Source organism: Chelonoidis abingdonii, chromosome 2 (assembly GCF_003597395.2).
Source record: "Chelonoidis abingdonii isolate Lonesome George chromosome 2, CheloAbing_2.0, whole genome shotgun sequence".
NCBI lineage: Eukaryota > Metazoa > Chordata > Testudines > Testudinidae > Chelonoidis > Chelonoidis abingdonii.
This window is the reverse complement of record NC_133770.1, coordinates 282,252,027-282,274,640: the sequence shown is the minus strand read 5'-3', so window position 1 is coordinate 282,274,640 and position 22,614 is coordinate 282,252,027. Positions and strand designations below refer to the sequence as shown.

Here is a 22,614-nt window from a genome sequence, read left to right as displayed (position 1 = left end):
TAAAAAATTATAAATTTCATTATCTCAGCTATTTAAATCTGAAATTTCATGGTGTTGTAGTTGTTAGGGTCCTGGCCCCAAAAGGAGTCATGGAAGAGTTGCAAGGTTATTGTAGGGGGGTTGCAGTATTGCTACCATTACTTTTTCAATGCTGCTGATGGCAAGCACTGCCTTCAAAGCCAGGCAGCTGGAGAGTGGTGGCTGCTGGCCAGGAACCCAGCTCTGAAGGCAGACCTACCATCAGCAGCAGCGCAGAAGAAAGGATGGCCTGGTATGGTATTGCCACCCTTACTTCTGTGCTGCTGCCTGCAGAGCTGGGTCCTCAGTCAACAACTGCCACTCTCCGGGCACCCAGCTCTGAAGGCAGCAGCACAGAAGAAAGGATGGCATGGTATGGTATTGCCACCTTTACTTCTGCGTTGCTGCCTGCAGAGCTGGGCCCTCAGTCAACAACTGCCACTCTCCAGCCACCCAGCTCTGAAGGCAGCAGCGCAGAAGAAAGGATGGCATGGTATGGTATTGCCATCTTTACTTCTGCATTGCTGCCTGCAGAGCTGGGCCCTCAGTCAACAACTGCCACTCTCCAGCCATCCAGCTCTGAAGGCAGCAGCGCAGAAGAAAGGATGGCATGGTATGGTATTGCCACCCCTACTTCTGCGCTGCTGCTGGTGGGGCGCTGCCCTCAGAGCTGGGCACCTGGCCAATAGCCACTGCTCTCCAGCCATCCAACTCTGAAGGCAGTGCAGAAGTAAGGGTGGCAATACCATGACCCCCCTAAAATAATCTTGTGATCCCCCTGGATCTCCCTTTTGGGTCAGGACCCCTAATTTGAGAAACACTGGTCTCCCCATGAAATCTGTATGGTGTAGGGTAAAAGCACACAAAAGACCAGATTTCACGGTCCATGACACGTTTTTCATGGCCATGAATTTGGTAGGGCTCTAATGATCTTACTTTGAAGGGTATTGTGATGCACTCTGGGATGAAACATGGCAATGGCTTACCAGGGCACAACACCACCACTTAAAGGTTGAGGAAAGGAAGTGGAAAATACTGTATGTAATTGAAACTTCTGTGGGGATTTAAATAGGCAAGATGTTGGGGCATCTTGTGGCACTTACAAGTATTGATTAGGAAGTAGGCTAGAAAGAGCGATGGAGATAGAGTTTTGGGGTGCTCTGAGACATACTCTGAATCTGGTTTAATCCTTTGTATTGCTGATGTAACTGCATTTTACTGAAATCTGAGACTCCTTGCTTCCTTGAGAGAACTCCAGGGAGAATCCATGTTAGAATGTAATCAGGACACCAGGACTAGCACCTCTACTCTTAGAAAAACTGCCATGGGATGTCTAATGAGTGTGAGGGGGAGGACTTTGATTTGACTTCCTATTATTATAGGGGGCCAGCTCCTTGCGGCAGGGATTGTCTTTATTTTTGTGCATTATAGAGCAGCAAGCAAATAATAAATATTACTTATTATTATGTTCTAAAAGAAGGCATCTCCAGAAGCAAAATGTCCTCTAAAACCAGGCTGGAGCACTGCTTCCGTGTTGACTCAAAGTCAAGTAGAACTCTTGCTGAATCACAGACAGAACTTCCTGTAGCCCTTGGATTTCCCAGCAGGACTTTCTGTTCAGCTACTGCCCCAGACTTGCCCCTGCTTTGCTTTACGAGAAGCGATCACAGCACAAGGTGTATGAATGTCCCTTTTTTAAAATCGGCTGATAAGCAGTTGAATACTAATTCTTGTATTGTTCTTTATTCCCTATAGGACAGAAGGCATGGGCTAGAGGTGTAAACTTCAGGTGTGAAGAACCGAAGACTGGAGACACACGTCCAAAGAATCAGTAACCATATGGGAAAAGTTTTCTACTGCAAGGGCTGTTATGCCCAGATGGTCATTAATCCCATGTGGCAAGGTCATTCTTACTACTCTTTATGTGCAGAAAAGGAAATGTTCATAGGTTATTTAGGCGTGATGGAGTTTCATTCAGTATTGAATATTACTCAGTCAGATTGCATGAACAACTACTCAGCATTAATCTGTCTTGAAATCAGGGGCCACACTTCAGCCCTGGTATCGGGTAAGGCAACTCTCAAGTCAAAGGAGTTGTACCTGCTCATATCCAGGGATGAATTTGGCCCATTGTGGTTAGTGTCTCCCTAAACAAGGAAACGTTTCAGATAAAGCAATGGGAATCAGCTGCTGTGCAATACTGAAGTCCTGGTGGAGACTCCTCTGAAATAAACCTGTCATGTAGACTCAGAGGCCAAGCTCCACCAGGGGACTGAAGGGAAAGAATTCTCTAGCAATAGCCAGTCAGAGTGAAAATGTTTGGGGGAGAAAAATCGGTTGCTGTAAATAGTGAAAGCATATAGAACCCCGGTTAAATGTGCTTTTGTGCCTAATGCATCAGAGAAATTACTCAAAAAGAACTCAGCTGTGAAAATATGGCCCCGGCATTCCTGCCAAGGTGAGTGAGTCCTGTTATGATCTGCTGAGTAAATGCTTGTTGTACAACCTAAACCTGCTTGAGTGAATCTTTAATGCACATACAGTTCCCCACTGCCCCTCAAGATTTAAATAAGAGAAAAAATTCAGTATCTGAACATGAATTTGCTTCATGGATTATCCAATTCTTTTTATTCCATTCTTTGTAATAGCTGAGAGGCAGGACAAGCTACTCAAGCCCTCTTCCCCCTCCCAACCTGAACTGTTCTCCCAAGATGTGCAGCAGATAATAGGAAGCAGAATGCACATTTTTCATTCAAACTACCTTTAAACTCGGCAAGATTCAAGGTGTAAACAAAGGCAGGAAACAGCCTGAAGAGTTGTAATGAAAAGTACCTAATGGGCTTCTGTGGGATGTGAATTAATCTGTTTCATGAGAGGAAAGGTGTTGGATAACTCAGTGAATATTCTAGCAGGGATTCATTTCACACCTACAGGAATTTACTATTCTACATACTGCATTAGGTAGAAATACCCCCATTGAATTTTACCCTCTAATGTCTATATAATAAAGGTAATATATATTCTTAGCACATAAGCAATACATAGGAAACATTCGAAAAGACTGTCTTCTAGAGGAAATTCTTGATCGTATGGGATACACATTAGTTCCTAACAATAAATGAACACAAATCAAAACCAGCCACTCAACAGCAGATGACTGAATGATTATCCTGGGCTTCTAATGAAACCATACTATGAAAGGCATTAAAAAGATTGATTAGAGTTTAGTTAGCTGACACCACTGCCCGCTGTGTCCACGGTTGTCATGAATCTACCCAGAAATATATCTTTGAGAGAGTATGTGTGTGTTTTGCTGTAAGTTATGCATTGCAGGCTCTCTTATAGTATAGTAAACAATGATTTGTAGCTTCACACTTTCCATGCCACTGTGAACATGCTTCCAAAGTGTGGCTCCCAAAATGACTCATTTTCCGAAAGTCTGACAGTCGTTTCAATTAACACATTTACCAAAGTATTAACAACAGGCACGCCTGTTTAGAAGAAAGCAAGATGAATCAAGCCTATCATCTAGGTGGTTTTCAAGAGCAATGCTAAATTAAATCATTGTCACAAGTTACCATTGAGGCTAAGAGCATAATAGGATTAACAATAAGGACTGGCTGATTGTATGGATAATGAGGGCATTCAGAGTTACAGTAGCAAGGATTTGAAAATAAAACCAAAGGCCAGATCCTCAGATGGTGCAAATCAGGTTAGTTCCATTGACTTCGGTAGAGCCAGGCTGATTTATACCAGCTGAGGATCTGGCCCCAAGTTTTGGAAGGAACATAAACCCTCATGCTTCAGGGCATAAGACCATCTCTAATTATTGGGGGCTAGGAGCGGGGAGGTTATCTTATAACTGCCCACTTCAAGGGTCCTTGCATCTTCTCTTGTGTACTGACCACTGTGAGAATCAGGACACTGGGTTGGATGGATCCCTTGTCCAATCCAGTTTGGCATTTCCTGTGTCCCTTTATCTCACAGTGTGCGTATCCGTAATAAAGCTGGTGACATTATACACATCATTATGATTTCCATTAAAGGACACTATTATCTGAAGCATTTTTAGATGGTGTTAAATGTTATGTATTTTCTAGCTTTGTGAATACAAATCACAATAAACCTGTCCTAGGATCTGCTTCTGATCCCATTGCAGCCAATCACAAAACTCTTATTGACTTCCATTCAGGCAGGTTCCAGCTGGTTGAGGCAAAACATGTGTCTTGAAATAAATAATACAGTACAGTGTGAATGGAGATGAAGGTCATTGTTGTTTGTCTCCATTTCTTGTGTGTTACAAGCAGCGCAGTGCTCCCTGGACTATCTACTCATATGATGCTGAGCTGTGTTCTAACTGAAGGGCAGGTTCTATGGGCTTGGCTACATCTCTGTCTTAATTTCCCTTTATACAGAAATGAGGATAATACTTGCCTACCTCATGTCTTTGGGCAAATTAGTTAGTTAATATATGTGCTACCAGTATTATTAGCTCTACGGGTGTGCTTATGCCATGGGCGAGAGGAAGAATGGCTTTGTTGAATGATGCAGGAGGATAAATTAGCTGTTTAGCGCCGCTGGTTCTTCAAACGCTAGCCTTTTGAGCAAAGACACTTCAGTTCTGAGGTCATTAGGGGCCTATGAGTAGCCAGAGAGATGGATAGAAAGTACTTCAGGGAGCTTTGGTGAGACAGGCTTTTCAATCTATTTTTCACAGGACTTGCGGGATGCCATCTTGAGATATGCAAAGTGATGATAAATATCATGCAAAGGAAGCTAATCTGAACTGAGAAGGCTTGGCTGGATAAAAGGATGCACAAAATCCTAGTGCAGTGCTGGCCAGTATACATTCGTTTGAGCCTTGGCGCTGCCTCCCTTTTCACTCATGGGAAAGCATTTCTATTTAAATAGGAAACCAAGTGACTAGGTGCCCCAGTCCTTCTATCGCACCTGGAATTGAAGAACTCTGATTCTCCTTTTACTTACACCACATTCACATAGATAACACTCCACTTTCTTCTGTAGCACTACTCCTGATTTACACCAGTGTGAGTGAGAGGAGAATTAGATCCAGGGTTTACCAGGGTGAAGAGCGAAATGGCTGTGAGAGCTTGTTCAGATTCTGCCACGATATCAAGGATTCAGTGATTCTTTCCAGCACTTATTTCCTCCCTTGGTGAGAGCGCTGCATATGGATCTCACCTGCCCCATCCTCTCAGCAGCTCTGAAGAACAGTTCCAGCTCTCACGGACTCACTTTTTTGGCTGCTTTTCCTCATCAGGGGAGCAGCCCGAGGGGAACTATCACCCAGCTGTGTGCAGCAGCACAGCTGCAGCGAGTGAACAGGCGGGAACCTCTCTTGGACTGTCAAAGCGACAGCTACAGGAGTACGTTTAACACAGATAGACTTCTGCTGTGTGCTGCCAGGCAAGCTGTGCCTGGCCTATTGCCTTGAGTAGTCCCTGTATTTGAAATTCATGCTCAGGCAAGTATTCAACCAAATCCTCTCTGAGTGTCTGGATTCCTTGTTTAATTATGAAATTTCTCAATGGCAAATCAAGCCACTTGTCTGGACCCAGAGGCTTAAAAATAAAGTTATGCCAGCAGGAGGAACACAGTGAGGGAAAGGGGCCTATACTCTTCTTGTTACTGGAGATTGCTGAATTCCACATTGCCATCAAAATACAGGCTTACCTTTTCAACCCGCCTGTAGAAATGTGTCAACACTGCTGGCATATCCTTCTGCACAGCTTGACATTGATAGTTGTGCACACAAATCCGTTCTGTTCTTATACCATGCCCATCAACATGGTAGCTGAGCACCTAAGTCTATCTGATTTGTATCAGACAGTTGCCAGCTTTCACTGCACATGAAAATATACCAGTTTTTTTTTAAATAAATTAAAAGATTTGAAGGCCAGAAGGAACCATTAGGATCATCTAGTCTGGCCTCCTGTACAGCAAAGGCTGGAGAACTTCCCCAAAATAATTTCTAGAGCAGATCATTTAGAAAAACATCCAATCTCGATTTAAAAATTGTCAGTGATGGAAAATCCCCCACAACCTTTGGTAAATTGTTCCAATGGTTAATTACTCTCCTCGTTAAAAATTTATGCCTTATTTTCAGTCTGAATTTGTCTAGCTTCAAATTCCAAGTAGTGATCATACAACCCAATGGGCCCATAGTTTCAGCTAAATTATGTCTTCCCCACAAAGCCCCCGTGTAAGAGGCAGTATTAAGGTGAGCCACCCTTAGGAGCAGCACAGGGGAGAGGAAGTATGGGTCAGCCTAGCAGAATGGGGCCCCAATTCTACCTGGCTGTAAATAAATAATAGAGAAGAGATTGTCAGGAGAGCTGTCAGTCATAAGACTGACTGCCCCTTCTACCAACTAGAATGGTGGACATTTTTTTTTGAAAGAAATTATGTATTTCAACATTTATTTAAAAAATACAACAGAAATTTAGCCCTTCTTTTTTCCAGAATACAAGGGGTACACTGGCTAATGGAGAAAAATCTCACTGACTGCTAGCAAGAAGAATTACAGTTCATGATTGTGACACCTTCTGTTGTCTCTTTGTCAACAAATAATGTTAATCCAGCAGGACTGCAGCATGCAAATGAACTCAAGTTAAATATAGCGGTCCCACAGCGCAAACTTCCTCTTTCCAGCAGGCACTGACCAAGGCCAAGGAGTGCATGGGCCATGGAGACTGAACACTCTCTGCCCATTAGAGCTAGTCCCTCTAGCACAGGGTTAAGGCAATTAGTGGGAAAATGGGGACGCTTGTGATGCTTCTTCACTTGCTATATCAGTTTGGAAAGGATTTCATCCCAACGCCTGTCAAGCCAATACTTCCCACCAGCACTAGAATTCCTTCTAGCAGAGTTTTAAATCACCGAAAAATTGTGTGCTGATATGTCACCATCCTGCCAGCCAACAGTTCCAGTAGACGGCAGGAGCATGTATATGGTGCATAGTGAAGTGGGAAGGCAGAAAGCACCCACCGGCAAAAACAAAAGTCAGAGCCTGTGTCCAAGACTGCCTTGCAGTCTGATTCTGTTAGGGAACCTTTCTGATGTCACACTGACATGAGCTGCCTGCATAGCTGCTTTTGCACTACTGCCCCTCCTTGTAGCTGGTGTGGGAGCATGGCCAGGAAAAAGGGGGAAGTGTGGGTGTGGTGTTCCTGTGCTCTGGTATGTGCTGGGATAGCCCATTGGACCATTGGCTATTGCTGTAAATTAGAGCAGCCCATCAGTGGACTGAACCAGAAAAGAGAAAAAACCAGCATTGATAGAGAGGATGCAAAGAAGCTTCAATGCCCCTTTGCCCCTCTTTTCAGCTGCAGTAGGCACCCTACACAACTGAGGATTATGGGATCCTTCCAGTGTAAACAACATTTGAATCCATTATTGTTTTTATTATTTACGTCTGTCTGTCAAAGTTATTCATATGGTCCCCATCAATACAGTATCTGAATACATGTTTTAATGTAAGTAGCCTCACAACACCCCTCATGAGGTAGATTAAATGCAATTAACCCCGTTGTACAGATGGGGAACTGAGGCACAGAAAGGCTAAATGACTTGCTCAAGGTCACATAGGATGTCTGTGGCAGAGAATTGGCCTTTCATCTCCCAAGACTCAGGCTAGCACTCTAACCACTGAACATACTTCCTTTCTTACTCTTCCCTTAATATTTGTATTGTGGTGGTATCCCGAAGACCCAATCAGGATCTGTATCACATTATTCTAGGAGCCATATAAACACAGTTCCTGCTCCAAAGAGCTTTCAGTCATAGGCTCCAATCCTGCAAAGACTTACAGATGTGCTCAGCTTTATGGGAAAATCCCATTTGCTGCATGCTTTCCTTATAGTGCAGAGGGACATGAAATAAATCATTCCCGAGTCCCCTCCTGATTCCTTTTAACCCTTGAGGATTTGATGCTTCCAAAAAGTCTGAAACCTGTTGGTTTATTGTTTGTTGTTTTCTTGTTGTTTTCAGGTTTGGGAACATAAGACCCAATACACCTCAGCTCTGCACCTTGAGGAGTTTTTCAGCCCAGTGCAAAGGGAGTGCAAAAAGCTACCACTTTTTGACCCCTTTGCATGGGTGTCACTTATGATGAGATGGTGAATCTCGTCCCAAATGTTCAACTATTTTTAACCAAATTTAAAATTGCAGCTACCGACAAATGGATTTTCTCCAGTTTAGATGAGCAAAAAATGACGTGATAAAATTGTAGCAAAATAATGCCAACCTTGAGTCTCTGATTCAGATTATAAATAGACTAAATAAAAATAATTTTGCTAACAACTGATTATGCAATATTCAAACACCATTATCACATTTATATGTTTACCAGCTGGAGTTCTAATTGAAATTTGTTCAGAACTCATAATAGCATTAGGTCATGTTATGCTTACAGCATTAAGCAATGATTACATCTGTGGTTTTTGTTTTTAATGAGCTTTTTTCAGTTATCTGGAAGAGATAGGTCTTACAAGATCATAATTCACTTTTGTTTACAATGGAAAGACAACAACCCAAGCATTGCTCAGAAAGTGTAAGTGCATATCATTTACACAACTGACTCTGGGGTTATTAGATCTGACTGTATTTTGATTGCCGTGACTTATCAGTTATGTTATTTGCTTTTTGATGGAAATGAGGTGCTGTCATTTGTACATTTATGGATCTAAATTGACTTTTTTTTAATAAAGAGACGTGCCTGTATTATGTCTTACTTTTCCTTTGGCAAGACAGGAGCATTGGCTTCAGATTACTCAGCACAATGAATTCCACAACAGGCAGCCTCAGATCAGCCTCCGGGAAGAGTTTAGCCAAAGATGAATTTGAATGAGGATTCGTACTATGAGGTTAGGGATTTCAAAGCCAGGGCCCTGATTCTGCAAGGTACGTATGCATGTGCCTAACTTTGAACACATGAATTGCCCCACGGGGCTACTCACCTGCTTCAAGTTAGGTATCTTGCTGAATCTAGGTCTATATAGGGGAACAGTATGAGTCTTAACAAGCAACGTGCAGTTAACATGGGAGTGCTTGTGGTTAGTCAAATGGCTGCAGCACAATTTATACATGGTGCTGTTCCTGGTGCTGTCATTCACAGGGCTAGTAAAACCACCACTGCTGTTCCCTCTGCACTCGGTCCTGGACTTTGTTGTTAACTCTCATACTTGGGAAAATGGACAGGGACAAACCGTGGATCTTCACCTGGCAAGATGGGGGATAATCGTCTTTAATCCTCCAAAATAAAACTACCATTAGGAAAGAACAATCAGCCCAGCTAGTTGTTTTGTGGCACTGGACTCCTGAAGGGGACTCCTCTGAATGAAGCACACACACAGGAGTGTGGATCGTGATCCTGCGCGGCATCGCTGCTCTGAAACAATGAGAATGGGAGGAAGAAGAATTTGCACATGATCAGCCAGGGGAGAGTCCTGGCATCATCCCCATCAAAAGGTGCATGAAGACAACTTGGATGGATTCAGGAGACTTACGTACCTGCAGATAGAGGAAAAGAACAAGGTCGTTTATTCCAAACACTCAAATAAAAGTGTGACATATGGTGGTGCTGGGGGAGGTCTGGCTATGGAAGCAGGCTCTGAATGAGCTCTCCCCTGACAGCTAGTTGGGGAAGGGAAAGGCTTCAGGACCATACTGAATTTACATGAACACGCCTACTCTGCCTAGGTATCCAGTAGACAGCTGTGTTTCCAAAGTGAACAACTCTGGCTGGTGTTGGGTTACAAACCACTCCACCATCCCTGGAACTGACACCAACTGAGACCGGACATCGTCATCACTAACAAGGACTGGAAGAAGATCATCATGGTGGACGGCACAGTGTCCTTCGAGAACAGGACCCTGGTCTTCCGCGATGCCCAAACTCAAAAGGTGGAGAAATACATCCCTCTGGCCAACACCTTGAGAGCTAGGGGTTCAGGTTCAGACATAAGCGCTGATCGTCGGAACCCTGGGTGCATGGGCCCCCAGTAAACAAGTGAGTGTTGAGAGAATACAGAATTGGTCAACGCTATGCTTGGCTGATGTGGCAACTCATGATGTCAGACGCCATCAGGTGGTTGAGGGACATTGACATAGAACACATCACTGGACATTGACAATACCTGGAAGGATGAGCTGGAGTGTCGATGAGAAGTGCAGTAAGGAAAGAAACTGAAATACTTCTCTGATAGATTTATTTTCTAAATGGACAACCTACCCTTATTCTCAGTTACTAAGGGACAATCTCCACACATTGATATATTTTGCTTTCCATAACCAACTCCCTGTACAACTCTTCATGAGTGATGTACCCGAGTATTTGGATTCTAATATCTGAACTGTATTGTTAAATTTATTCACCTAAATTTAGGTTATTGCTGCTTATGTACTCTATGTATCATATGACTTTTAAAAACAAACTCTGTATTTGTGGATAATCTACCTACTGTACCCAGATGTACAGACACTCTTTTCTCAACCTATGTATTACATAATTTTTTTTAACATTAGCTTTAATACAAATTTTTAAATGAATCCTTATTGTATGAGTAAAGGGCAGTGGAACTGTGCTTAGCCTGTCCTGATTGAGGGGGTTACCCTCAAATGGATTGAACTTGCTAAGCAGGGGGCTTGGATGCCAGACCCCTATCAAAGAGAGGGTGTGGGGGCAGGTGTTCTTGCCAGCTATGTTTTGTTAAGTGATCACTAGAGCTGAACTGACCTGTAGGGGGACAGTGTTTCTGCCCAGTCTCTTTCAGCACTGAAGTTTCCCCACTAAGAACTGAAAATCACTGAGAACTAACAATCACTAACAACAGGGTGGACCCTCAGGAGACCAACCTGAAGAGGCCACACTAGAGAAGCAGGTGGCCAGTGGAGCGGTGATGCCAGAGCAAGTGCTCAGATGGTGGAGTGAGCAAGATGCCTTTGTCCTCCCCACTCCCAGGGGTGGGAGGTGAACTCACATAGATGCATCTGTGAACTCCAGGTCTTCACTGACCAAGGACAACCCCTGTGAGTGAGGTGTGGTGAAGGAGCAGAGAGGGGCATGCTAAAGGAAATTTTGGTTGTTGAGCTCAAGAACCTGAGCCAAAAGAAGCTGTCCAGCATACTCTGGTGTAGGTGTTTTGTTCACGGTTGAATCCTGCTGGTAGTGTTTTCCCAAATGAATACCGGGTGACTTCCCTCTTTTCATTAAAAGTTTCTTTTATACTCAGACTCTGTACTTGTGAGAGAGGAAGTATTGCCTCTTAGATTCATCCAGGAGTGGTGTGTATTTTTCCTAGCTTACTGGGTGGAGGCTTGAGCCAGTTCTGTGTTGTATTGTTGAAAAGGAACCCCTAGCTATTGAACCCGGCCCTGGTCTCTGCTGAATCCAGCTGGCAGAAGGGTTACATCTACACTGCAAAAGAAATGTGCTGTTAACTTGGGTTAGCTAACCTGCAGTAAGCTAACCCGGGTCAAAATAACAGTGAAGTCACAGCAACTCGGCTTTTAACTCGGGTTAGCAGCTCAAGATCAACTCCAGATTCCCCTATAGGCTGTAATTCGAGCTGCTCACCCGAGTGAAAAGTCGAGTTGCTGTGTCTTCAGTGCTATCTTAACCTGATTTAGCATAATACGAGTTAGCTAAGAACAGAGGTAAGAACACACCTCTTTTTTTCCGCAGTGTAGACATACTTTGAGCCCAAGACAGCCACATGTCCTGGATCTGCTTTCCTAAAAGTCATATCTGTATCACAGACAGGGGTCAGAATTCTCACTGGCTCCACAGGCTATAGTTTTACCTCCGGCCTCCTCTGTTTCTTTAAATAAAATGCAAATAAAACTTAATATCAACCAGACCCAATGACAAATTGACACAGCCAATTAATAACCTCTACAAATGGACATCTAGGTGGAGGTCAAAACACATGGCCTAAGCCCTGGACATATGAGAAAATTAACCTGCCTCTTACTGACAAACATCATTAACTACCACACCTGAATCTCAAGGGCTTTCCGATCATATGCCAGGCTCTTGTTCTTGAAACAGGTCCTTCTGCAATGGCCTGTTTGGCTGCTATAATGGCGCTGCCCCCAGGCCTGTGTTTGCTGCTTCAGGTGTTTTTTGTCTGTGACCAGGGGGATATGTGCTACTCTTATCAGAGCGTGAATGCTGGCATTGGCATTCCGAATGGCCTCAAAAACCAGAACCAATGTTCTCCTTAGTTTTGTTCAAATGTCTTCTGTTCCTCCTGTAGGTCTGGCCCTCCAGGGGGGATTATAATGTATGACTTTCAGACAGATGTTCCAGCACTTTCCGCAGCAGGTTGCCAGTCTGGGACCTAACATTCTCTCCCAACTGCAGTGGCATTGCTTTCTTGGAGTATTTCTTCTGTTCTAACTTCCGGCTACATAGATCTTCTGTAACCCTTTTCAGGTTAATGGTCTTTCATTGACATTGGCACCTGGCTTGTCACCTTTGTGCCCACGGGTCTCTGAACTGGTGACTCGAATAGAGCAATGTGAGGTGCATCTCAACAGTGCTCAATGCAGATCTCCTGAATCTGCTAGCCCCTTTTTTTTGTAAAAAAAAGTTCTTTGTGGACTTTTTTGCAGCATCCTTAGTAAAATAGCAGTTCTTATATCAGAGCTGAACAGACGTTTTCGTTGATGCATCGAGCAGAATGGAATCCAGCACATTTCTGTTAAAGCCAGCTTGGACTGACTGGAAGCCATGCAAGGGAGCAGACATATGGTGAGACTAGGCACTGAAAGCCTGCGCTGAAGCTCACTGAGGGTGTTGGAAAGACTCTTGTTGAGTTTAGTGGTTTTTGGATCAGGCCCTTTGTTACACTGGTGAAATCTAGGGTAACGAGAGAGCAGAAAGGTTAAGATTTCTCCTTTGTGTAGTTCCACTGAGGACAGTAGAGTTACCTGAAGGATAAAGGTGGCTGGAAGAAGGTGCAGTTCCTGTCCTCAGTCGCATCTGTGAAAGTTTCACTGAAGTCACCGGTAACGGTGTATGTGTACTGGAGGGCCTCTGAGCCCTCTCAGAGACACCAGAGCAGTGGGAGTGCAGTGGTGTCACTAAAAGAAGAATCTGGCCCAAAGAATCAGAAACACAAGGGCTTTAATTATTTCCATTTTTACTCCTCAGCAGCCTCATTAGGACTAAAATAATTGCATCCCTTCCCTTTTTACTCTGTCTATGGAGCAGAAAATGACATGCACAAGGATTTGTGTGCTCTCTCGCTGTTGTTCCTTCGTAGGCACAACAACTACATTCAGTGGCTTTCCTCCCCACATGCAGCAGGCACTGAATATGCCTCATTCATATGAATGCTAAAACCAGAAGCACATGGGTGGGTTTCCTTTTTGCCTCAGCTCTGTCCTTTAAAAAAAAAAAATCAGCTACATTGCAGATGGCACAGTGGCTGCCTTTCTGTGTATGTGTGTCTAGACAGAAAAATTCCCCACAGCTTGTGCAATTTTCTTAGCTGCCTATAGCTCACCTCCACCTCCTCATTCTCCTCTTTGTATGGATTCTGTATTCTCCATGCTGCTACCGGTCCTGTGGAAATGAACACATCAAAGCCATAAGTATTCATTCTTTCACTGCTCCTATGTCCTCTCCCCCCTCCCCTTCTGCCTATACTATTAATATTAATAGCTCCTGTACCTTCCTTAGCAGTTGCTTTATTCTTGATCCTCAGGGGAGTAAAGTCTTTTCTTGGACTTTCTGCTAGAATGAATACTTGTTTGAAGGAATGCCAGGGCATGCTGGGAAACACAACAGTGGGTGATATAATGTTGGGCCAAACAGCAGAGGCATTAAATGTTATTGTACTGTCAGAACAGTCAAATGCTGTTTTTTTCCCCCCATGCAGTTTTCTCTAGCAGGGACAGATATACAAGCAGGCTAATGAAGCCAAGCAGAGGATTTTTAATCATTTTGAAATCCCCAAGGAAGGGAAATAAAATAAAAGGTTTTGCATTTCCTCTGCTGTTCCCACACAGGGCTGCTAACTGGAAAGCAAAAGAGCAAGTGTATAAGTAACATGCTCTTTGTGCTTCTGTTGTACAGACAAACACACATCCACATTCTAGTGGGTAATGCCAGCAGCAGCAGCAGCAGCAGCAACTGTTGTGTATTGAATGATGTTAATTAGCTCTCCAGACCGTCAAAGGTTGGTCAGCCTGTTGCTATTCTCGGGTACGTATTTTGAACTCCAGTAGTTTGCTTTGGCCATGATTTCACACTGTATTCTGGGAGGTGGTTATGTGCCTGGAACGCCCCGGAGAAAATCCTCCAGGTTTGAGCCCGCTCGGTGCTTGTCGCTGAGGCAGCAGCAGAGCAGCATAGCAGTACTGCGTGACTTCTGCTCCAGGAGGTCTGGCCAGGCTGTGACCAAGCTGGGGGCCGAAGAAAAACAGTTAATTTACCACTGCTGTTTTCTTAAGGAGCACGTACCGTCACAGGTATGGAATTCACTGTAACACCACGATCAAGGCTTTGAATGAGCCAGTCCAAGTGTGAGCTCTCATTGGACAGACACACAGGGCATTGTTTGTCTCTCACTTACTAACTACAAACTGTTCCTGATCCTTTTTAATTCAACAGCAATCTTTCATTGATTCAGCAGTGCAGGCTCAGGGCCTAACGGGCAGCGGTGGCTCCAGGCACCAGAGCCCCAAGCACGTGCCTTGGGCGGCAAGCCGCGGGAGGGGAGGGCACCCTGCCAGTCCCTGTGAGGGCAGCAGTCAGGCAGCCTTCGGCAGCTTGCCTGCGGGAGGTCCGCCGGTCCCGCGGATTTGGCGGCAATTCGGCGGTGGGTACGCTGAAGCTGTGGCACCGGCAGACCTCCCGCAGGCAAGCCCCCGAATCCGCAGGACCGGGGACCTCCCGCAGGCAAGCCGCTGAAGGTAGCCTGACTGCTGTGCTTGGGGCAGCAAAAAAGCTAGAGCTGCCCCTGCTAACGAGTGCAGAAAAGGGCTTTCACCCCCTTGCATAGCCCGACCTGGTCATCAGCAGATAGGATTGAACCTGGGACCACTGGAGCTTAGTGCATGAGCCTCTACAGCGTGAGCTAAAAGCCATCTAGCTGTTAGCTGCAGCAGCAGACTCATTTTATTGCTTGCTCTAGGTGGTCTGGGTGCCACTAGATGGGACAAAGCACCATACCCAGAAGGTGTGTAGGTTACACAAGGACCAGGCACAGGTACAGGGAATGCTCCCCCTGCACAATCCCCTTATGCCTCACAGCGCAATCAGGCCATGACCCAAAGCCCATTGAAGTTAATGGAAAGACTCCCATTGGCTTTAACGGGCTTTGGATCAGACTTTAAATGGGGGGGTAGGAGGAGATGGAACTATACCGGTGCCCAGGGCCGGCACTACCATTTAGGCGACCTAGGCAATGGCCTAGAGCGCCAGAATATTTGGGGGGCGCTATTTTGCCGGGGGGGCGGCACGCGACTCCAGGGGACCTACCGCAGTCATGCCGGCGGATGGTCCGCTGCTGTGGCGGCTCCGGTGGAGCTGCCGCAGTCATGCTGGCGGACAGTGCGCTGGTCTAAAGGCTCTGGCGGACCTACCGTAGTCATGCCTGCAGCAGGTCCACCGGAGCCTTTAGACCAGTGGACCGCCAGCTGGCACGACTGCGGCAGCTCCACTGGAGCCGCAGGGGGCGGCGAAACGGCTGTCCGCCTAGGGCATCAGAAACCCTGGTGCCGCTCCTGCCGGTGCCCCTCACAGGCACAACCGGACCCTCAGTCTGGAATAACACCATGGAAAACAATTGGAGTCACATGGGTATAAAATTGCTGCAAACAGGAGAAGAATCAGCCCCTAATTACCAGGTATAAGCCCTGTGGCCTGAAGCCTGACAGAGAAGGGAGATCACTGTTGTCACTCTGCTAGAATCCTTGAACTCCTCCAACCCAGGAAAACTTATTGTGAGTGAGAAGCTAGGGAGTAGCGAAGAGTCTGGATCGCGTTAGCCACTTGTAAGGATGTGGAAAAATTGGAAAGAGTCCAGCGGAGGGCAACAAAAATGATTAGGGGGCTGGAGCACATGACTTGAGAGCCTGAGGGAACTGGGATTGTTTATTCTGCAGAAGAGAAGAATGAGGGGGATTTGATAGCTGCTTTCAACTACCTGAAAGGGGATTCCAAAGAGGATGGATCTAGACTGTTCTCAGTGGTAGCAGATGACAGAACAAGGAGTAATGGTCTCAAGTTGCAATGAGGGAGGTTTGGATTGGATATTAGGAAAGACTATTTCACTGGAGGGTGGTGAATCACTGGAATGGGTTACCTAGGGAGATGGTGGAATCTCCTTCCTTAGAGGTTTTTAAGGTCAGGCTTGACAAAGCCCTGGCTGGGATGATTTAGTTGGGGATTGGTCCTGCTTGGAACAGGGGTTGGACTAGATGGACACGGGAGCTGCAGACAGGGAGTTTTGAGAGGAGTTTGACAGAGGGAGGGCTTATGATGGTTTAGGAAGCCCGCAACACCTGTGCCAGCACTGCTTCTGTCTCCTCTACCTGCACCTGTAGCCAGACAGAGCACCTGAGCATGGATGCGTCTACCCAGATCCTGGTTGTGGTTTTGCAAGGACTGTTAAAACTTGCAATTTTCCACTTACTGATAATCAGCCGTGGCTGGGGGGCATCCAATGTGAAAGGTGACTACTGGTGGAATCTCTCAGGCAGCGAGTGGAGAGCTACAGGAGGACATGGCTAGTTGAAGAGCATCTGAATCCATGAGCGATTCCTGGACAGTGTCCATGTGGAGACAGCTGAAGGAGCTGTTCCACTACACAGGACTGCTGACACACCACTGGTGGAGGAGGAGATGGCTCAGGTGAACACTGGCAGCTGTTACTTCTGCAGCATCAGTGCTCCACCCCTGCTCCGAACCCTCCCGCTGTGGTAATAGGTAACCGTTATGCTCTTCTTGATAAGGAGAGAAGGAATCACCCCCTTCAGTAAAGGAGAAAGCCTCATACCCCTAAGGATGGAGGTCTGCTGCCAGCACTGGTGAATGAATGTAGGGTAGTGGTGGTCGGAGACTCTCTGCTGAGGGGACGGAGCGCCCCTCTGTCGCCCTGACATTCATCTCGGGAGATATGCTGCCTGCTGGGGCCCATATCGGAGATGTTACAGAGCCATTGTCAGGATTATCCAGCCCTCTGACTACTACCTTATGCTACTCATCCATGTGGCACAAATGATACTGTGAGGTGTGACACTGAGTGGATCAGAGTGACTACAGGGCTCTGGAGTACGGTGAAGGAGTTTGGAGCGCAGGTGGTATTTCCTTCGATTCTTCCTGTCAAAGGTAGGGCCGGGCAGAGACAGATGCATCATGGAGGTGAATGCCTGGCTGCGAAGATAGTGTTGCCAAGAGGGCTTGGCTTCCTCGACTATGGGATTGCTATTTGAGGAAGACTGCTAGGCAGAGATGGCGTTCACCTTTCAGAGGGGGAAAGACCCTATATTGCACCACAGACTGGCTAACCTAGTGAGGAGGGCTTTAAACTAGGTTTGACAGGGACAGGTGAGCAAAGCCTCACAGGTAAAGTGGGAAACATGGAGACCTGGGAGATGGGTCGGAAACAAAAGGGAGCATGGGCTATAATGGCAGAGAGAAAGGAGGGTCAGGCAAAAACTGGGAAGCAAGATCAAACCAATATCTTAGATGCTATATACAATGTCGAGAAGTATGGGTAATAAGCAGGAAGAACTGGAAGTGATAATAATAAATACAACTATGACATTGTTGGCATCATTGAAACTTGGTGGGATAATCACATGATTGGAATGTTTGGTGTGGATGGGTACAGCTTGCTCAGGAAGGATAGACAGGGGAAAAGGGAGGAGGGGTTGCCTTATATAGTAATAATTTACCCACTTGGACTGAGGTGGAGATAGACATAGGAGACGGAAGTGTTGACAGTCTCTGGGTAGGCTACAAGGGGTAAAAAACAAGGGTGATGTCGTGCTAGGAATCTACTACAGCCACCTAACAGTGGGAGAGGTGGGTGAGGCTTTTTTTAAACAACTAACAAATCATCCAAAGCCCAAGATTTGGTGGTGATGGGGGACTTCAGCTATCCAGATATATGTTGGGAAAATAAACACCGCGGGCACAGACTATCCAATAAGTTCTTGGACTGCATTGCAGACAACTTTTTATTTCAGAAGGTTGAAAAAGCTACTGGGGGGAAGCTGTTCTAGACTTGATTTTAACAAATAGGGAGGAACTCGTTGAGAATTTGAAAGTAGAAGGAAGCTTGGGTTGAAGTGAATCATGAAATCATAGAGTTTGCATTCTAAGTAAGGGTAGAGGAGTACAGCAAAATAGAGACAATGGATTCAGGAAGGCGGATTTGGTAAACTCAGAGAGTGATAGGTAGGGTCCCATGGGAATCAAGACTGAGGGGAAAAACAACTGGAGAGTTGGCTTTTCAAAGCGGACACTATTAAGGCCCAAAGCAAGCTATTCTGCTGGGTAGGAAAGATAGAAAATGTGGCAAAGACCCCTGGGCTTAACCACGAGATCTTGCATGATCTAAAAATAAACAAGAGTCATATAAAAAAATGGAAACTAGGTCATATTACAAAGGATGTTATAGGTAAACACACAGATGCAGGGGCAAGATTAGAAAGGCAAGGCACAAAATGAGCTCAAACTAGCTATGGGAATAAAGGGAACAAGAAGACTTTTATCAATACATTACGAAGCAAGAGGAAGACCAAGGACAGGTAGGCCGACTGCTCAGTGAGGAGGGAGAAACAGTAACAGGAAACTTGGAAATGGCAGAGAAGCTTATGACTTTTTGTTTCAGTCTTCACTGAGAAGTCTGAAGGAATGCCTGACAGTAAATGCTTATGGGAAGGGGGTAGGTTTAGAAGATAAAATAAAAAAGAACAAGTTAAAAATCACATTAGAAAAGTTAGATGCTGCAAGTCACCAGGGCCTGATGAAATGCATCCTAGAATACTCAAGGAGCTAATAGAGGAGGTATCTGAGCCTCTAGCTATTATCTCTGGAAAATCATGGGAGACAAGAGAGATTCCAGAAGACTGGAAAAGGGCAAATACAGTGCCCATATAAAAAGGGAAATAAAAGCAACCCAGGAAACTATAGACCAATTAGTTTAACTTCTGTGCCAGGAAGATAATGAGCCCGTAATTAAGGAAATTCATGCTGCAAACCCTTGGAAGGTGGTTAAGGTGATAGGAATAGCCAGCATGGATTTGTAAAGAACAAATGGTGTCAAACCAATCTGATAGCTTTCTTTGACAGGATAACGAGTCTGTGGAATAAGGAGAAGCGATAGATTGTATACCTAGACTTTAGTAGGCATTTGATATCTCTCGCATGATATTCTTATCAAAAAACTAGGCAAATCAATTTAGATGGGGGCTACTATAAGGTGGTGGCATAACTGGCTGGATAACCATACTCAGAGAGTAGTTATTAATGGCCCCAATACTACTGGAAAGGTATAACAAGTGGGGTTACGCAGGGTCTGTTTTGGGACCGACTCTGTTCAATATCTCATTCAACGACTTAGATGTTGGCATAGAAAGTACGCTTATTAAAGTTTGCAGATGATACCAAACTGGGAGGGATTGCAACGTGGTTGGAGGACAGGGTCAAATTCAAAATGATCTGGACAAATTGGAGAAATGGTCTGAGGTAAACCGGATGAAGTTTAATAAAGACAAATGCAAAGTGCTCCACTTAGGAAGGACCAATCAGTTTACACATACAGAATGGGAAGAGACTGTCTAGAAGGAGTACAGCCAGAAAGGGATCTAGGGTTATAGTGGGCCACAAGCTAAATATGAGTCAACAGTGTGACGCTGTTTGCAAAAAAAGCAAATATGATCTGGATGCATTAACAGGTATGTTGTGAGCAAGACACGAGAAGTCATTCGTTCCGCCTTTCTGCACTGGTGAGACCTCAATGGAGTGTTGTGTCCAGTTCTGCACACCGCATTTCAAGAAAGATGTGAGAAAATTGGAAGGGTCCAGAGAAGACAACAGATGATTAAGGTCTGAGAACATGACTACAAAAGGAAGCTGAAAGAATTGGGTTTGTTTAGTTGAAAAGAGAAGACTGAGAGCGGACATGATAACAGTTTTCAAGTATCTAAAAGGGTGTCATCAGGAAGGAGGGAGAAAACTTGTTCACCTTGCCTCTATGATAGAACAAGAAGCAATGGGCTTAAACTGCAGCAAGAGAGATTAGGTTGGAATTAGGAAAAAGTTCCTAACTGTAGGGTAGTTAAACACTGGAATAAATTGCCTAGAGAGGTTGTGGAATCTCCCTCTCTGCTGGAGAGTATTTAAGAGTAGGTTAGACAAATGTCTATCCGGGATGGTCTAGACAGTATTTGGTCCTGCCATGAGGGCAGGGGACTGGACTCGATGACCTCTTAAGGTCCCTTCCAATCCTAAAGTCTATGAGTCTATGAGTCTAGATGAGCTCCTGAGGTCCCTTCTAACCTTGATATTCTATGATTCTATAAACTGCCAAAGGAGGACTGAAGATGGGGCTACTTTTTGGCACCCTGAGGGAGCTGGGAGTCTTATTTCATAGGAAGTGTTAGTTTGTTGCCAGTTTTCCCAAATAAATTCTGTTGCTTCTTCTCTTCCCCCTCCCCATCCTCCAATAAAGTTCTTTTTTCAACCTTTGGTTTCAGTGCTTGCATGTGGGGAAATATTGCCCATCAAGAGCTCCCAGGGTTGTGTATGTAGTTTTGCAAGTTTCTGGACTGGGGCTTCAGGCGGTGGCAATTAATCACGAGAAAGAATCCCTAGAAAATTGGACACGGCCCTTTTTGCTGCCAGTACCACCTGGCAAAGAGTCACAAATCTGCTGAGTATATCAAGGGCCTGATCTAAAGCTCATTAGGAGTCTTTCCATAGACTTAAGTGGGCTTTGGAGCCAGAGGAGGATTACGGTTTTGTGGGGCCCTGGGCCAGAGCAAGTGGGGGGCCCCTTCTGCCTGCCATCCCTCCCATGCCCTCACCCGCTCTCCTGCTTGGGAAATGGGGTCAAGGCATGGGGGAGCCCATTTTTCTGGGGCTTCCCAATTGGCCAGGGCCCCTGGGCATGGGCCCCACTGGCCCAGTGGCTAATCTGCCACTGTTTGGAGCAGGGCCCCATTTAAGCCTTTGGGAGAAGGAGAGTGGAATCCTTTATTAAATAGAAGTGCAATCTCCTCCAGTGACAGTCCCAAAGACCACAGCTAAAACCAGTACTGCAGTGCTCTGAAGAACTGGAGAGTATTTCCTATAAAAACCAGGAGGCAGAAGCATCGGCATTCCTTATCATTAGCACCAACAAGCAAAAGAAAAAAAAAACACCTTCTATTTGCTTGTCTGCTGCAAATAATCACTAGCTGGATATTTAAAGGCATATGCAGCAACAGGAGCATACAATTCTGATGTAAAAAAGCTGCCTTGAGTTTGCAAATACAAAATCAAAAGAAAATTCCAGGTAGTGACTGATGCTAAGATGTTTGAGAGCTCTGCAGGAAACCAAATAGGAAAATTGAAATGAGGACATGCTGCATGTCAACAGGATTTCCCCAAAGGTCTCTCTGTTCTTTTAGTTTATGCGCTTACTTAATCCTGCCTACCTTGTTATGTGACATGGCTTCCTTACTAGCATGTCAGACCCTTCGCTTCAGACTGTCCGCGCTTAGATTTTTCATGTATTTCTTCATTCAATGCAACATTAAAAGGAGAAAGCCAGCTGCACAGAGGTCCATAGCCTCAATTGGGATAAATCAATGCAGTGTAAATCATTGCACCTAAATGCTCCAGCAAAGACCTTGGCTTCTGCAGCACTCTGGAGCAGCAGGCTTCCTGGTCAGTGTTGAGCTTTTCAGCGGACCTTTCTGTTACTGTGGCCCCTTCCACTTGTTTAGGTTATTTTTGTTATTTTCTGGGTGGAGCCCAGGGGACTCTATCCATTTCACAGGCATCAATCAGGCTAGAGCAACACTCCAGAGAGACAGGATGGTTCACTGGCTAGGACACTAGCCTTGAAGTCAGGAGACTTGGGTTGATTTTTTTTCCTCTGCCACAGACTCCCTGTATGACCTTAAGCAAGTCACTTAGGCCCAGATAGTCAAAGCTATTTAGATACCTTACTTTCCATTGAATCAATCAGGATATGGGCTTAAATTCCCATCTGTAAAAGAGAGGCAATAGCATGTCCCTACCTCATTGATACTATGGTAACAGGGGCCATATAAATACCTTAAAGAGAGAGATTTTTGTGCCAGCTTCATTTAAATAACAAAAACGAAGCTTTTAAATGAATTAAATATGGCACTGCATAATACAACCAGAGCAGTCGCCACTGTGTCATTTATTTTGCTAGTCCATTCTCACTATGTTACAGCGTTACCACATTTTCAGTATGCAGCAGGTTTTTGTATTGCCGATAATGGACAGTTACCAAGTGCACAAGTGCTTTCTGAAAAATGAGTATAATCTGATACAAAAGGGATTCCTGAAATGAGAGACCTTTATACACAGGAAAATGT

At 45.1% G+C, this 22,614-nt stretch overlaps 1 long non-coding RNA gene across 1 annotated transcript in view; it reads right to left on the bottom strand.

Annotated features, from left to right (window-relative positions):
* Positions 1 to 9,139: 9,139 nt before the first annotated feature.
* The window catches only part of LOC142046410 (uncharacterized), a 42,298-nt gene continuing 28,823 nt past the window's right edge, over positions 9,140 to 22,614 (bottom strand). The window contains exon 3 of the long non-coding RNA XR_012655397.1: positions 9,140 to 9,549. This is a non-coding gene — a long non-coding RNA (uncharacterized LOC142046410). The remainder of the gene's footprint in view (positions 9,550 to 22,614) is intronic.